Source organism: Vulpes lagopus, chromosome 15 (genome assembly GCF_018345385.1).
Source record: "Vulpes lagopus strain Blue_001 chromosome 15, ASM1834538v1, whole genome shotgun sequence".
Lineage (NCBI taxonomy): Eukaryota > Metazoa > Chordata > Mammalia > Carnivora > Canidae > Vulpes > Vulpes lagopus.
Window position 1 is genome coordinate 27,990,665 of NC_054838.1, and position 16,863 is coordinate 28,007,527.

The window sequence follows — 16,863 nt, forward strand, 5'->3', positions numbered from 1 at the left end:
CAAAATTCCTCTGTAGTGTTGGTGACCCTCTTCTTCCCTCCTGTCCAGACTCAGCCTGACCTTTGAGTAATGAACAGGCTCATTAACATAGTTTTCCCAGTAGAATAGCAGTCTTTCCACAAGGTTGATTCTGATGCTCCCAAGAACCCAGAAATGACAGTAGCTCAATGTCATCCTTTATTCTTTACTCCTGCTTTCAAGAGTTTGAAGCAATAGAGTAGGAATTTTGATTTGAGTTTTTTTATTAAAGATTTTATTCATTTATTCATGAGAGACACACAGAGAGAGGCAGAGACACAGGCAGAGGGAGAAGCAGGCTCGCCATGGGGAGCCCAATGGGACTCAGTCCTGGGACTCCTGGATCACACCCTGAGCCAAAGACAGATGCTCAACCAAGGAGCCACCCAGGTGCCCCTGGATTTGTATTTCAGACAGTTCATTCAGCTGCAAATGAAGGGATCTGAGGGGCAGGAGTGGAGCCTGGGGAGAGTGAGGAGATGGGGAGCAGGGGAGCAAGAAAGTACCTGACCTGAGAGGAAGAAAGGAGTAGTGAGAGTCCAGAGGTCCTGGCAGGCGGAATGGGCAGGGCTTGGAGGTTTGGAGTCTAGCAGAAGGCATGGAAGGGAGGAAGGCTGGTTCGGGTCTCACCCAGGAACTTCAGCTTCATGGCTTGGTGAGGAGGATCAAGGTTCTTATGAAGATACTCTGGACTTTTTGGGGAAAAGTCTGTCAGTTCCTCAAAAAAAAAAAAAAAATACACCTGGAGTTACTTTATTACCCAATAATTCTATCCCTAGGTATATATCCCAAAGAATGGAAAACATGGGTTCGTACAAATCCTCGTAGGTGAATGTCCATAGCAGCATTATCCACAATAGCCCCAAAGTAGAAAAATGTCAAAGACCCATCAACAGATGAATAGATAAGCAAAAGGCCCTATATACACACAGTGGAATGCTGTCCAGCCATACAGTGGAATGAGTACACTGATCCATGCTACAACATGCATGAGCCATGAATACACCCTGCTGGTGAAAGCAACCAGCCACCAAAGCCACCTAGCCTATGGTTGTATTTATGAAATGTCCAGAAGAACAAATCCATGAGATGGAAAGTGGTTTGGTGGCCACCAGGAGTTAGGGGGAGGCATGGGGAGTGATCACTAACGGGATGATGAAAATAGTCCGGGATTAGATCATGGTGATGGCTGCACCATTTTGCAAATAGACTAAAATCTAATAAATTTTACCCTTCCAAAAGGTGAATTTTGTGGTATGTAAATTATATCTCAATGATACACATTTACGAAGATACATTTGGAAACAAAGCACTGTCTCGAAGTCCCTGCTCTCCTGTTCCCATCCCTGTGCTCCACTCCTTCCCACCTGCCCCTCAGGAACCAGTCTCCACAGACTCATCTGTCCTTCCTGTATTTCCTTTGTCCAAATGAGCAGATCCCCTGTGTGTGTTCTTATATTCTTTTCTTTCTGACATGAAGAGCAGCATACTATACAGACACTCTTTTGGCCTTTGCTTTTTTTTTCACTTAACATGTCATATCATTTCAGAGATCATTTTATTTTATTTTATTTTATTTTATTTTATTTTATTTTATTTTATTTTATTTTAAGTTTTACAACAGCAGGGACTGCTTGATGGCTCAGTGGTTGAGTGTCTGCCTTCTGCTCAGGGCGTGATCCAGGAGTCCTGGGATCAAGTCCCGCATCGGGGTCCCTGCATGGAGCCTGCTTCTCCCTCTGCCTGTGTCTCTGCCTCTCTTTCTGTGTCTCTCATGAATAAATAAATAAAATCTTAAAAAAAATTTTTTTAATGGTAGTGGAAGGGAAGGTGGGTGGGGGGATGGGGTAACGGAGACAGGCACTGAGGAGGGCACTTGATGGATGAACTCTGGGTGTTATATTATATGTTGGGAAATCAAACTTTAATAAAAAATTTTTTTATAACTGCAAACTACTTCTTTGTATGGCTTGGCTATAGTTTATTCAGGAGTCTTCCATGTGTAGTAGATTGTTTCCAAGATTTTGCAACTAAAAGTAACAGCTTCAATGAAAAATATTTTGCATATGGGTTTTCACATGGCTGGAGGCCTGTCTTCAAGGTAGATTTATGGAAGTGGAGTGGCTGGGTGAAAGTGTAAGTGCATATTTAATTTTGTTAGGTATTGCCAAAGTTCTTTCCAGAGGGTTGCATCGATTTGCTTCCCACCAGTGATGGACACAAATGTATTTGAATGCCTGTTTCCCCACAACCTTGCCAACATGATGTGTGCAGTGTTTTTCATTTTTTGTCAGTCTGACAGGTGAGGAGTGGTATCTTTCTCAGAGTTGTTTCAATTTGCCTTTCTCTAATTCTGAGTGTCCTTGAGTATTTTTTTTAAAGATTTTATTTATTTATTCATGAGAGACACAAAGAGAGGCAGAGACACAGGCAGAGGGAGAAGCAGGCTCCTCACAGGGAGCCCCATGCAGGACTCGATTCCAGGACCCCGGGATCACACCCTGAGCCGAAGGCAGGTGCTTAACCACTGAGCCACCCAGGAGTCCCGAGTATTTTTTTCTACATGTTTGAGGGCCATTTTTTCCCCCAAGATTTTATTTATTTATTCAAGAGAGAGAGAGAGAACCCATGAGCAGGAGATGGAGGGGTAGGGGTAGAGGGAGAGGGAGAAGCAGAATCCCCTGAGCAAGAAGCCCAGCTTGGGGCTCAGTCCTGGGACTCCTGGGATCCTGACCTGAGCAAAGGCAGATGCTTAACCGACTGAGCCACCCGGGTGCTCTTATTGGCTATTTTTAATATCTTTTTTGGTGAATTGTCTGTCATGCCTTTCCCCTCATTTTGCTATTGGATTTTTGGGTTTTGTCCCTCAACTTTTAAGAGTTCCTTATGTATTGGGGAGATCTGTCCCTTGTCTGTTGTATAATATTGGAATATTTTCTTCCAGTTTGTCACTTGTCTATGGACTTAGTTTATGGTGATTTGGAAAGTTTTTTTTATTTTCATGTAGTCAAATGTATCAGTCTTTTCTTTTATGGCCTTTGGGCTTTGAATCATCATTAGAAAGCCTTTCCCAAGATGACACTTAAAGAGGAAGTGGCTCATGTTTCCTTCTGGTCCTTGTATGGTTTCAGTTTTAAACTTAGAACCCTAAACCATGTAGTTTATTCTTTTGTTGACTGTAACATATTGATCTATTTGTTTCCTTTTCCTAATGGTTACCCAGGGCCATTTATGACAAGGTCCATCTTTAGTATGTAACAAAGATGCATCTCAAATCACTGGGGTAATGATGTATTGGGGTCTTTTTCTAAATTTTTTAGTCTCTTGCAATTTGTCTATTCACCCACCAGTACCACCCATTTTTAATTACAGAAGCTTTTATTGTTTTAATGTCTGGTAAACATTTTTGTTAAAAAGCTCTATGTCCAGTGTGGGGCTTGAACTCAAAATCCCAAGATCAAGAGTCCCATGCTTGACCAAATGAGCCAGTCAGGTGCCCTGACATTTTTAATGTCTAGTAAACCCTCACAGTTTTTCTTTTCCAGTAGTTTCTTACTTGCATGTTTGTTTTTCATATGCTCTTCGGCATCAACTCATCTATCTTCATTAAACAGCTTGCCATTATTTTTAATGGGCATATTTTTAATTTGCATCGAAGTTGCCAATTCACATAGGGAGAACTAACATCTTTATACTGTTGACTCATCCTATCTAAGAGCAGGGTATGTCTTTTCAATCATTCTTCCTTAGTGTCTTTCAAGAATGTTTCCATTTTTCCTTACGTAGGTTTTATACATTTCTAATTAAATTTGATCCTAAGCAAATAATCTTTTCTGTTGTGATATATCATAAATAGGGTTTTCTCTACCCTTATGTCTTCAGTTTATTATTTGTATATATAAGGGCTATCAAATTTTATATTTTAATCTTGCTACTTTACTGAACTCTTTTACTATTTAAATTAGTTTTATCATTGATTCTCTGGTTTTTCAGGTGTAACATTATGTCATCTGCAAATAGAGATAGTTTTATTTCTTCTTATTGTCAGACCTCCAATTGATTTCTCTTGCCTAAATAGCACTAGCTAATACCTGTGTGGGATAGTGGTGGAGCAAGTGGCCACTCTTGCCTGGTTCCTGATCTTCATGGAAATATTTCCAGTGTTTCTTGATTAAATAAGATGCTGGCTCTACGACTACATTTTATTATTTGAAAAAGTATCCCTCACTTCCTATTTCACTGGGTATTTTTATCATGAAGGGTTTTTTTTTTTTTAACTTTTTTTAAAATTTTATTTATTTATGATAATCACACAGAGAGAGAGAGAGAGGGAGAGAGAGAGGCAGAGACACAGGCAGAGGGAGAAGCAGGCTCCATGCACCGGGAGCCCGATGTGGGATTCGATCCCGGGTCTCCAGGATCGTGCCCTGGGCCAAAGGCAGGCGCCAAACCGCTGCGCCACCCAGGGATCCCCATGAAGGGGGTTTGAATCTTCTTAAAGATTTTCTTGGCATCCATAGAGAATATTATACGGTTTTCCTCTTAGATTCATTAATATGGCACATGCTTATCATGGGTTCACTTATATCCCCCAAATATGTTGAAGTCTAATCCCCCAGTACCTCAGAATGTAACCTTACCTGGAAATAAGGTTTTGAAAGAGGTGATCAAGAAATGAGGTCATTAAGGTCACTAATCCAAAAAGACTGGTGTCTTTACCAAAAGGGGAATTTTTAACACAGAGATGGTTACACACAAAGAGAGAACACATGTGAACATAAAAATACAGATCAAGGTGTTGTGTCTACTAGCCAAGAAATGCCAAAGATTGCCCGCCAACCACCAGAAGCAAGGAAGGAGGCACAGAACAGATTCTGCCTCACAGAAGGACTCAACCCAATGACACCTAACCTTGGATTTCTAGGCTCTGGAACTGTGAGACAATAGATTTCCGTTGTTTAAGCTGCCCAGTTTGGGGTACTTTGTTATGGCAGCCCTAGCAAACCAATGCTATTAATGGATTCTCTAATGTTAAACCAACCTTGTATTCCTGAAATAAATGTCACTTGGTTCTGGCTGGTTCTTAATAATATCCAGGATGCTAACAAAGTATAGGCAATGTGTCAGAGAGGCCTGGAATTCCCAGCAACTGAAAGGTAATCTTGTCCTCTGTGTCTGCTGAAGTCCACTGTGACCCTCTCGTTTCCTGCACTCTCAGGAGACTGCTGTTAGCAACCACTCCCAACCTGAAAGTTCTGAATGTCTGACTCATCTCTCTCCCTACAATCCTTGGCCCATAATCCATCCTACAGCCCCCTGGCTAGATTGGAGTAGGGGAATTGGCTGACAGGGTTATTTGAATATCCGCCCCCTCCCACACCCACTCCTCAAGCCGAGGGGCTTCCTTTAGGTTTCTCAAACAATAGCTAGCCAATTAGATCTGCTGAGATTTGAAATAAATTATTACTGTTGTAAGAGTTTCACCTGGGAAACCTTGTAACACAGAGATAAGGTAACACACAGTCCAGATAAGGATGTTCTGGACTGGGACAGAGTAGATTCTGTGTCTAGCCTCTGGTATGGAGCCTGCAGAACTATGGAGAGGGAAGTGGGTCAGCTTTGGGTGACAAAGGACTCTTCCAAGAGGAGTCGAAAGAGCTGCCCCATGGAGGGAATGAGGTCCCAGTTATAGCGGGATGCAAGCAGAGATTAGTTAGCCAGTCAACAGGTCTACAGAGGTGGCTTTTCCCTGGAGGAGAGAAGAGGAGGAGGTGGAGGAGAAGAGCACAAGAGTGGAGTCAGACAGGGTAGGTGTGGATCCTAGTTCTGCCATTTCCTACCTGTGTGGCTGGGGCATCTCCCTGAGGCTCATTTCTGTCATCTGCAAAATGGGCCTAATGAGGGCTCCTGCAGAGGAGGCAGGCCCAGTGATGGCACCATTCGATGACTCAGTTTATGAAGACTGAGTACCACCAGAGCATCATTGGAGCCGCACCCCTTCCTCAAGCTTGCTGGGAGACCGGGTTCTTCCTGGCTTGTCTGCAGACCATGCACGACTGCCCCCTCAACAAGAGCAGGGCTGTGCTCCCCCTCACCCCCAACCAGGATGGGTGCCCTGGACCGGCCACTGTCTCTCTCTAGGCCTCTTTCCTCATCGGTCAGAGAAGGCAGAAACTGCCAGGGATGGGCTCGGAGTGGGCCCTTGCAATTCTGACCTTCTGGAATGCCTGGGCTTCTAACTAGCCATGTCTCTGCTTCTCAGGACCCAGCGTCTTCACAAAAATTTGGTCTGGATGAGCGTAACATCACCTAAACTGTGCTGAGCACTTACTCTGAGCCAGGGAGCCACTCCAGGGGCTTTACAGGGATGGCCCATGAAATTCCCACAACTCTGTGATATGAAGGCTACTCCACTGATTTTATAGGGAGATGACTGAAGCAGAGAGGTTAGGTGGCTTGCCCAGGGTCACACCGCTGATGTGACAGCCCAGGCAGTGAGTCCAGAGTTCATGCTTGGAATCACCACCTGACACTCTTCTTGTGGTCCCCACACTCTGAAAACAAAAGGGGGACCCAACATCCACTGTTTTTGCAGGCTGAGGCAACAGACATGACCCCACACCCTATATGATGGGGCCGGCTTCCGCCTAACGACTGGCCTTTATCCAGTCCTCACACATTTCTGCCCAAAGCCCAGTGTACAGACAGGAAAAGGGATAGAGGACTGGCCTGGATCACTCAGCCAGAACCCGCAGACTGAGCACCCCGCTTCACCAAGTATGACCGTCATCCCCGCACCTGAACCTCAACCTCACGGGGAGGCCGAGGCTCCACCGCTAGCTCTAAGAGGCCGGGAGAGAGTACAGCAGAGCCAGGAAAGAAGCACAAACAACAGGGTGGGAACGCTCGGGAGGGGGGTGTGGCGTCCAGCGCTGCGGTGGGGGTGGGGCCTGGTGATGGAGGCGCCGGCACTGGAGGCCCGAGTAGCAGCACTTGCCTCCCCGAGAGGGAAGGAAGAGCCTTCAGACGGCCGCAGAGCAGCTCCAGCGAGGTTTGGGGGCGGGGGGGGGCCTCGCGAGGAGCACGGGGTCCCGGCAGGCTGCAGCCAGGGCACGGGCCGAGCCGTGGGGTACTGGGGCACGGGTGAAGGAGTCAGGCACAGGGGCAGTTTGGGAACATTGTTCTGTGGGAGGCCGGTCACGGATGCACATTTGAAAGTCTTCCTAGGCTGGGTCGGGACCGGGGGGTGGGGGACGGACGGGGGTGGGGAGGTGGCGCTGGAGCTTGCCTCCAGGGTGTAACGCCTGGGGAGCCTGGGACCGAGACTGCGAGGTGGTGGTGGCCCCGAGTCGGGGTGCCCGAGAGGTTAATGAGGTGATTAACCGAGACTGAGAACCCGGTGAGTGGGCCGAGTTTCTCCATCTGCACAGTGGGCTGGCACAGGCCTGGGATGCCCAGACCGGGGAGGCGGGTCTCCCCGGAGCCCCTACTGTGCCGGGTGGGTCACTCACACCTTCTCAGCCTTGCTCCAGAAACATGCCCCTGCTGCGGCAGCCCCGTTACACGCGCGGAGGCTCAGTCCGAGCCCGGGGCCAGCTGTCAGGGCCTCTGCGCGAGCCTCCCGGGGCTCTCGGTTCCCCACCCTCGTCCTGAACCTCGGCGGAGGGGAAGGCACAGGCGCTCGCCTCAAGTCCTCTCCCCGGCCCCGCTTCGGCCTGGCACGGCTCGCCCCGCAGGATGCACGGGCACGGCTCGGCGGCCTGCGCGCCTCCCGGGGCTGACACACGACCTCGGGCAGACCTGGCTCGGGCCTGGCGGGGCGCGGAGGGCTCCCCGAGATGCCCCAGGGCGCACGGCCGAGACTGGGAGGGAGGGAGGGCGGGGCCCGATGGAGCCCGGGGGGGCGGGCCGCGCTGGCCCCAGGCCCGGGCCACCCGGCGGGAGCTCGGCGGCTCCCTCCCTGCGGGCTCGCCCGCGGCCCCGCGCCAGTCCGCCTGCGCAGCGATGCCGGCCGCCCGCCCCGCTGCAGACCACGCCTCTGCCCCCGAGTGGGCGGAGGCCGCGGGGCGGGGCGGGGCGGCCGCGGCCCCGGAGTGCGAGCGCGAGCCCCCCGCCCCGGGCCAGCCGCAGCCGATCCCGGCCCGAGCCGGAGGCCGGCAGCTCGGGGTGCGGTGCGCGCGCGGTGCCCTGCGTCCGAGCCGGCAGGTAGGAGGCGCTGCGCGGAGGGAGGCGAGTGCGAGCGCGCGTCCGCGTGTGTCCGGGCGTGTGTGCGGGCGTGTGTGCGGGCCGGTGCGTGCCCGCGGAGACCAGTCGGTGCGCGGGGGCGCACCCCCAGGCGGGGGAGGAAGGAGGTGAGCGCCGGCCTGGAGGCCCGAGGCGGGGCGGGGCGAGGCTCCGACGGTCCCCCCCAACCCCCCCGCGGCCCGGGGCGTCTTCCACCTCCCCTTGGGTGGGCGCTCCGGAGCCCGATTCTTAGTCCCGACGCGCTGAGGTTTACCCCCGGGACCCGACTGTCCCTTCTCTACCTCCGTTCCCCTTTCCTGTTCTCTGCTCAGCCCTCGGCCATCCGCTCAGTTCCACCTCCCCACCTGGATGTGCCCCCCGCCTCCCCCGCCGCGGAAGCTTGGGGAAGCGGCAGGGCCGAGGCCAAGGCCGATTCCCTCACCCACCCTCCTCCCAGGTTGGATAGGGGCCTTTTTTCTGGGCTGCTGAGCTTGGGTGTGTCAGAGGGGGCCGGGGAGATCTGGGAGAGAATGGATCTTGGGCTTCTCTGCCTCCAGCCCTCAGAGCTGGGGACCCGGGGACACCTGCCTGGGGTCCAGAGGTGAAGTAGAACAGAAGATCATGAAGAGGTGCCAAGTCTGCCCAGGTTTCATTTCATGTAGTGGGATTGAGCCCCTCCCAGCCCTCCCTGGGGTGAAGAGGGTGGGGCAGAGGGCTAAGTGAGCTCCCTCCTCTCTCAGGGCTGCTGAGCTAGAATTTGAACCTGGGTTTGGCTCTCAAGTCAGAATCTTCTTCCTGTAGCAGCGTTGGAGAGCAAAGTGTGGAGGTCAGCTATTCCTAATATTCTAGGGAGGGAAAAATCTGGGTGGACTTCCTGGAAGAGAGGGGTTTGTGGGTAGGGCTCAGCCAACCCTGAGTGTGAGGCCTCCTGGGGAAACCACTGTGTTCTCTTGCAAGGATTAAGACCTTTCAGCATCTTTGGGACTGGTCCCTGCTCCGGTCCCCAGAGCCCTGGGGTAGGGGTGGGGAGGCCTGACTGCTTTTCTTGGCTGAGGGGACTGGGCAGGGTGGGGTGGACCCAGCTGCGACTGCTTCAGGCCAGGCCAGAGCTGGGTGCCAGGACAATGAGGTGGGGTCATTGCCCCGGGAACTTCCCTTCTGACTGGTGAGGAGGCAGTTGGGGCCACAGATAAGCCCCTGCGCATGCGCCTAGTGCTGGAGCCCAGGGCAGAGACCTGCCTGGGCGCTGGGGGAGATTTCCCTGCAGATACACCAGTGCTGGGTCTCAGAGGGTGAAAAGTTCGCCAGGCAGAGGAGAAGGGGCAGAGCAGGTCAGGTCTAGGGAAAAGGCATGGAGGTGCGAAGTGGAATGATAGCCCTGTGGGGAGGGGGGACATCAGATGGTCAGATGTGCATCTGACAAGTGTCATCCAACTTTGGCTCTGTGTTCACTGGGTTACTGTGGAGGCCAGTGAGGAGGAGGCCGCAGCCGGGAGAGGCGCTCTCCCCTTTCCCCTGCCTCTCCTCCGCCCAACCCCCCCTCCCAAGGCCTAGGTTTGGTACAGGGAGGAGCACCTGATAGAGATTCCAGAGCAGGGGTGGTGTGCATGGCAAAAGGGTTGCACAGAGACCCCTTTCAGAGGGACCCCGTACAGAGGGAGAGTAGGTCGAGGAGCCCTTTCTGAGATGGGGCCACCACTGGGGGAAGGCAATGAGATGGACAGTTGGCTGTGGGAGGACTGTGGGGCAACATCCAGGACTCTGCTTCCAGGCCTTCTGGCTGCTTCTGCCCTCACCGCAGTCTCTCGGGACAGCCCTGAAGCCCTGGTCCCCAAACAGCAAGCAGGCGCCCTTGAAGCCCTCCGAGGGCACAGGAAAGCCTCTCTCTGCCACTTCTCCTTACCTGCAGGGCCTGTCCTTGTATCCAGGCTTCTTCTCTGAGACTGGCTCTGCCCTTGACTGTGCCCAAGGATAGATCCTGCCTAATGACAGGGACATGGGGGCCGACCACGTTTAAGGTAGACCGTGTCACCGAAAGGGCTATAGTAAGTGCAGGTGTTTGATAGCCATTATAATTAATAGTACAGCTGATCCTTGAACAACATGGGTTCGAACTGCCGGGTCCACTTGTACGTGGATTTTTTTTACAGGATTATACCGTAAATGTATTTTCTCTTCCTTATGGTTTTCTTAATAACACTATCTTTTTTCTAGCTGAGTTTATTGTAAGATTGCAGTATATAATGCATACAGCGAACAAAATATGTGTTAATCAACCGCTTATGTTATTGGTAAGGCTTCCGGTTAACAGTGGGCTCTTAGTAAGGTTTTGCGGGGAGTCAAAAGTTATATGTAGATTTATTTTTTTATTATTTTTTATTATATTATTTTATTTTAAAGATTTTATTTATTTACTCATGAGACACACACACACACACACACACATACACAGAGACAGAGACAGAGACATAGGCAGAGGGAGAAGCAGGCTCCATGTAGGGAGCCCGATGTGGGACTCGATTCCAGGACCCCGGGATCATGACCTGAGCCAAAGGCAGATGCTCAACCACTGAGCAACCCAGGCGGTCCTCCTCAAGTGCTCTGAGTGCCCTTAGGGTCCTTTCTTCCAGCCCTCAAGCCCCGCCTAGAGACCTCTTCTGCCCCTTCCTGCCTTGCCCTTGCTGCTCAGAACAAACAGTTCTTGGCTGGCAGCAGTCCCCCAGGCCTCACCTTTAAGGACCGCCCCCCACCCTAGTTTTGTAGCTTCTCCTCCCTGGGGTGAGGATGAGACCCTGGGATGGCATTTGGCTGGGCCAGGCTACCGACTTCCTTGGCCTCAGGGCCTACTTTTCCCTGCTCACTAAAGGCAAAATGGGTTCAGTCCCTTTGAGATTTTAATCCAGGCTGTTGTAGGAAGGCAGCCCTCATGCTCCAACACAGGAAGCTAACGGAATGTGAGCCTTTGCTTGCCGCAGCTGTCTGAGCTACTGCTCCCCATTCTGCTTGTTCAGAGATGTTTGCTAGGGACCCCAACTTTCTCGGGGCTCTGGGGTGTAAGGGCGCCGGTGGTTGAGGCTGTGGTGGCCTGTGGTTTTCTGCCTCAGTGGGGTCTGTGGTCTTGCAACCAGAGCAGACAAAGCCCATCCATTGGTACTCAGCTAACCTTCCCTGGGGGGGGGGGGGGGCGGTTCAGGGGGTGGCCACAGGGCCTTGCGTCCTGGGGGACCAAATGCAGAGAACCCGCTGACCTGATCTGCCTGCCGCTGCCCAGCCAGCCCCTGCCCCAGTGCCGCCTGCTGCTGGGTGACTTAGGCCAGTTGGGGTGAGGTCGGTCCTGAGTGGCTTGTGACCAGTAGCAGGAACTAAGACACCGAAATTTGGGGTGACTTTGTTTTACATTGAAGTGATTCAGGGTGTCATAACTTCTTCCTCACTTGCTTGCTCACTCATTCACTCCCTTGAACTGGAGAGAGGTGCAAGGCCACACACATGCCTGCCCATGAGCTTCTCCAGGGTTAGCGTTCGTTTTCTCTTGCTGCAGTAACAACGAATGCAAACTTAATGGCTGAAAACACCACCATCTTATTCTCTGACAGTTTGGAGGTCAAAAGTCTGAACTGAGTCTCAATGGGACTAAGATGGTATTCGCAGGGTGGTTCCTTTTGGAGGCTCCAGGAGAGGCTGGTCCTCGTCTCTTCCAGTTTCTGATGGCTGCTGGCATTCTTGTGACCTCAGGACCCCAATCTCTCTCCTTCCGTTGCCCTGTTGCATTGTCCTCTTCTGGGCTCATATCTCCCTCTGCCTCCCTTTTATTTATTTAAGATATTATCTATTTATCTAAGACATGGCGAGAGAGGGAGAAGCAGGCTCCTTGAGATCATGACCTGAGCTGAAGGCAGACACTCAACTGACTGAACCACACAGGTGCCCTCTGCCTCCCTTCTATAAGGACACCTGTGATCACATTTAGGGCCCGCCTGGATGATCCAGGATAATCTCCACAACTTGAGACCCTTAAATACATAAGTGAAGTCTCTTGCTGTAAAAGGTAACATTCTCAGGTTCCAGGGATTAGGACATTGACATTTGGCAGGGGGCATTTATTCAGCCTGCCATAGGGACCAATTGCGGTGTCACTGCAGGCCATTCTGAGAGATCTCCTTCCCAGGTGCCCATTGGCCATTGGCTTCCACCATGTGGCCACACTCAGCATCTGTCTCCCCCCAGCCTAGGAGCTTTTGTGTGCAGAGCCTAGGGTTGTGGCACTTCTGGCCCTAGAGCCCAGCCTGAGACCATAGTAGCCAGAGCTCAAGGATATTTGGAATGTGCTGGCATGCCCCCACAGGTTGCCCCAGTGACCAGATCCCATCCTGCACCCAACAGTAGGTTAGGCCTTTCAGAGAGGTGCACAGCTCATTGCAGACATTCATTCAACAAACCCAGTGCTGTGCATGGTCACTTGATCCCCACCATCATCCTATGAGGGCTGGGTCCTGGTGGGAGCCCCATGTTGCAGATGAGCAGGGTAAGGCCAGTGAGGCTAAGTCCTGCCTCGAGCAGAGGTGTGAGGGGAGCTCGGCCAATAGAGCAGAAGACCTTGGTTTTACAGACGAGAACTGTGAGGCACAAGGAGGTCAACTGTCTCCCCATATGAGGATGAGGATGAGGACCTGGACGGGATGTGCTGAGGCTCTACTTCGTCCTCAGGGTACTGGAGACTGCCATGGGTGGGAACATGACCTGGTGCAAGCAGTGCACCGATGCTGCAGGTGCTGCTTACTCCCTCTGCCTGGAGAGGCAGTTGCCGTCTGAGGAGGTGATGTGGGCCTCCTACTGCCCCCAGGACACCCCCAGTCAGAGAGCCTCTGGCCTGCGTGCTGCGGACCCTGCCTTAGTGTGGGTCACTGTATCCTCCCTACAGCCAAGGCCATGCCATACAGGCCCTGCTTCTCTCTCGGTGGCTGTTTCTGCGCTCTGGCCTGTGTGCCTGCGCCCTGGCCTCCACTCCGCCTTGCCGTGAGCCATGCAGGAGCCCGCCTCAGACCCCGGCACTCTCCCCAGGACTCCGCCTGGCTTTCAGGACTATCATAACCCAGTCTGGCAATGTTTCTATGCTGGTCCCTTCTTCCCTCTTCCTCTCCCCTGCACCCCATCCTCCAGCCTTACCTAAGTGTTTTCTTTTTCCTAGGGTGTCCCATCTTCCTCCTAACCTTCCATTTATACCTCTTGAAATCCCAGCCCCCCACTTTGAGATCCTACTTTGATGCCTCCTCCTCCATGAGCCTTTCATGCTCTGTCTGAAGGAATCAGTGCCCTTTTGGAGCAGATCTCTTGGCTTGGTACTGGGGGCACTGTGTCTCATCCACCAGGCTGACCTCCTGCGTGGAGCTCTGCCTGACGCATCTGCCCCTTGACCAGGCACAGGGCAGGTTTGGGGGCAGGTTGGAAGGGAAACACCCACTGAGCCGAACTCCCAAGGGCTGATGAGCAGGTCACTGTCTTTGTTTGAGGGAGGGATGGAGGGCCTGGCGGAGCGGGACTCTGACATGACACAGGCCCCCGGCTCGGTCTGGAATGCAACCCTTTCCTCTCTGAGCCCCTTGACGTCATCTGCAGTGAAAATAGCACAGCTCATTTGTGAGGCTGAGCAGGAGCTTGAGCTAGGATTGAATGTCCGCTTCCCTGTCTGAGAAATGGGTATCATTTCAGCAGGTTTCCAGCTTGGGCCTTGAGGGGCATGTGGTGCTAGAAGCATAGCCAGCCTGTTCAGGAAGCAGGAAAAGGTGCTGTCCCAGTGACAAACCCAACAGATTGAAAAAGGCAAGGGGTGTCCCCTTCCCCCGCCATTCAACCTACAGGCCAGAGAGGGCAGGGTCACATGGCACAGGGGAGTCAAGGGGGCTTCAATTACCTGATCAATCTCGTTTTGTCAGGTGGTTTCCCTTGTGGGGAGTGGGCAGTGCCTTTGAGCTGCAGCTCCGAGTGTTACCCCCACCTACCCAGGTAGGACAGGAAGCAGCCCCTGTGGGTGGTGCTCAGCTGCACCTGCCCCTCTTTCCAGCACATTCTCCACAGGTTGTGGTTCGGGATTGGGAGCTCCAAGGTAGGGTGACAGCTGCCCTGGTCTCTCAGGATGCAGGACTTTCAGTGCGCAGACCAGGGGGACTAGCTGCTTGCGTGCCTGGAGCCCATCCCCTGCCCAGGGGCTGCTGCCTCCAGGAGTGTGGCTTCTTCTTGTTCCTGCCGTCAGCCTAGCAGGTCCCAGGCTGCGGGGTCCCAGGAACCCCCCTTGTGGAGGGTTCCCCTTTCAGGTCTTCCTGCTTACTGAGATTCCCTGTGGAGGGACCCACGGCCCAGTGAGGACCAGCTGTGGGCAGGGGCCTGGGGACTCAGCCAGGACCACACAGAGAGCCAGCCTCAAAGCTAGCTTTTCCCTCAAAGGCACTGCTGGGGGTTCGTCAGCACCCCGGGCCCAGAGAGACAGAGAGACCCTGTGCCCCAAGTGTGCCCGGCCCTGCCCTCCAGACCCCCCAGTTTGCGAGCATTGGGTGACGTGGTTGGGTTTATGTGTTCGAGAGATCACTGCAGCTGGGTGGGGACTGGATCGGACACGGACACAGTCGGGGGAGGGGAGTGGAGAAGAAAGACAGGATTGCCCAGCCCTGGTGCCAGGCCGCCTGGCGTTGCTGGAGTGACTCACTGCGCCCGGCCCCCGGCCCTGCTGCTGGAGCGGGAGTGTGAACCCGAGCGTGAACCCGAGCGAGCGTGAAGCGGTGGCCCAGCTCCCCTCCCCACGCACTCCCTTCCCGCCCCACCACACTTTCCTCAGCACCTAGTACACGCAGGAGGCCAAAATACAGCCCCTGGAGCACAGAGATAGACTCCTTGAGCTTGCTGGTGATACGGGAGCTTGGAGCTAGAGGACAGTGGGGCGGGCTGTGGGATGAGGGGACGCATACATCGACAAATCCAAAACCATGCAGGGACGCCTGGGTGGTTCAGTGGTTGAGTGTCTGCCTTTGGCTCAGGTCGCGATCCCAGGTCCCGGGATCGAGTCCTACATCGGCTCCCTGCAGGGAGCCTGCTTCTCCCTCTGCCTGTGTCTCTGTCTCTCTCTCTGTGTCTTTCATTAATAAATACATAAAATCTTTAAAAACAAAACCATGCAGGCAATCAGGTGGTCGCCAAAGCCTGGGGCTCTCCCGTTCAGCCCCTCCCCGGCATCTGGCCTGGCCTGGTCCTCGGCCACAGACCCTTTTCTCAGCATCTGCCCCTAGGTCTCACCCCTCCGCCCCACCTGGGCTACCCTCTGCCCTCAGTAGGAGCCCCAGCCTGGCAGCCTGGCATCCCAGCCTGGCAGAGCTGGTCCTGCCAGCTTTCCCCGCCCCCGGCTCCACACCCGGGCCTTCCAGCTGTTCCTCGGTGCTCTCCTGCCTTCCCTCCATCTGGAGTGCGTCCTGGCTGCTCTCCCCCTGCACCACCTGCGGGTCTGGCCTAGCCTTCAAGCCTTGCTCTGGTTCCATCTTGAAGAGACACCACCGTTCTTCCTGTTGCTATAAGCCAGCCTGCAATGTGCCTTCCTCCGGGGAGCACTGACTGCTGAGTGCCTGGCTTCATTCATCGTTTGTGTCATGTCTGTCTGTCTGTGCCTTCCTTGCGACAGCCGTGAGGATCTGACCCTCCTTGTCAGCTCAGGGCCAGCCCAGAATGGGTGTTAGCGAAGATCTGCATGTTGGCATTGTCTGTGTCCCCTGAATTATGAGATGCAGCTGATCGGCCCATCCCTGACTTTGTGGCTGGCAAAGGGGAGGGGGCCCTGTGGCTTGGAGTGGGCTGTAGCAGGAGGTCGAAGATGGGAGATGGGGGGGCTTCGGTTGCTGGGCCATGGGTGTGGGGCATCACTGGCTGACATCAGCTGGCACCGGATGGAGCTCCTCTGCTGGGCCTGTGCTGCATCATGGACACCCACTGTGGCATGTGGGGAATCACAGCTCAGAGGAGGAACCCCCAGCAGGCCTTCCTGTGGGCTCCCTTTAACCCCCACAACTGGCTGCTCACCAAGAGGAGTTGAGTCTCCCTCTCAAGGAGCTCAAGGATCTGCTTGCTTTCCATTTACACGTGAGTCTGTCATTTCGAGTCCCGTGGCCTGCCTTCTGGTTCTTCTGCTTCAGTCTTATACTTTACTAGTGCATTCTCCATGTGGCAGCCAGCTGGGTCTCACATCGTTCACCTGCTCAGCACCCTTCTCACTTCTCCATCACCCAGAAGGGACCCCGGTCTCTCGCTGGTGTTCCAGGACTGGGCTCTGATGAGCCTCACCTATGACCTCTTTCCCACCACCCCCTGCCACCCTGGGTTAGCCCAGCTCCTCGACCTGAGCTCCATGCCTGCGGTCGAGATTGTCTTTTGGGGTCCCCAGCTGGTACCCCCTTCTCAGATAGGAAACCCTGGAGGTGTGTGCCTGGTTGGGGTACCCTTCCCTTGTGGGACCCTCTCTTGGGTTGGAGCACTCCTGGTGTCAAAACCACAGTGCTCTGAAAGGAAGAGGAAGAGGCTTGCAGAAGGGCACACAGCCCGAGTGTAATGAGGCCAGGCCAGGCCCCAGCCCGGGGCTCCTTCCCT

The 16,863-nt window shown here is 53.5% G+C and overlaps 1 protein-coding gene across 3 annotated transcripts in view; it reads left to right on the plus strand.

Moving 5' to 3' along the window:
* Nucleotides 1-6,967: 6,967 nt before the first annotated feature.
* Nucleotides 6,968-16,863, plus strand: part of CAPN5 (calpain 5) — a 52,719-nt gene continuing 42,823 nt past the window's right edge. Inside the window, exon 1 of one of the 3 annotated variants that reach the window (XM_041730212.1) lies at nucleotides 6,968-7,069. The gene's annotated coding sequence lies outside the window, so the exon portion shown is untranslated. The other 2 variants (XM_041730210.1, XM_041730211.1) reach the window with 2 other exon arrangements.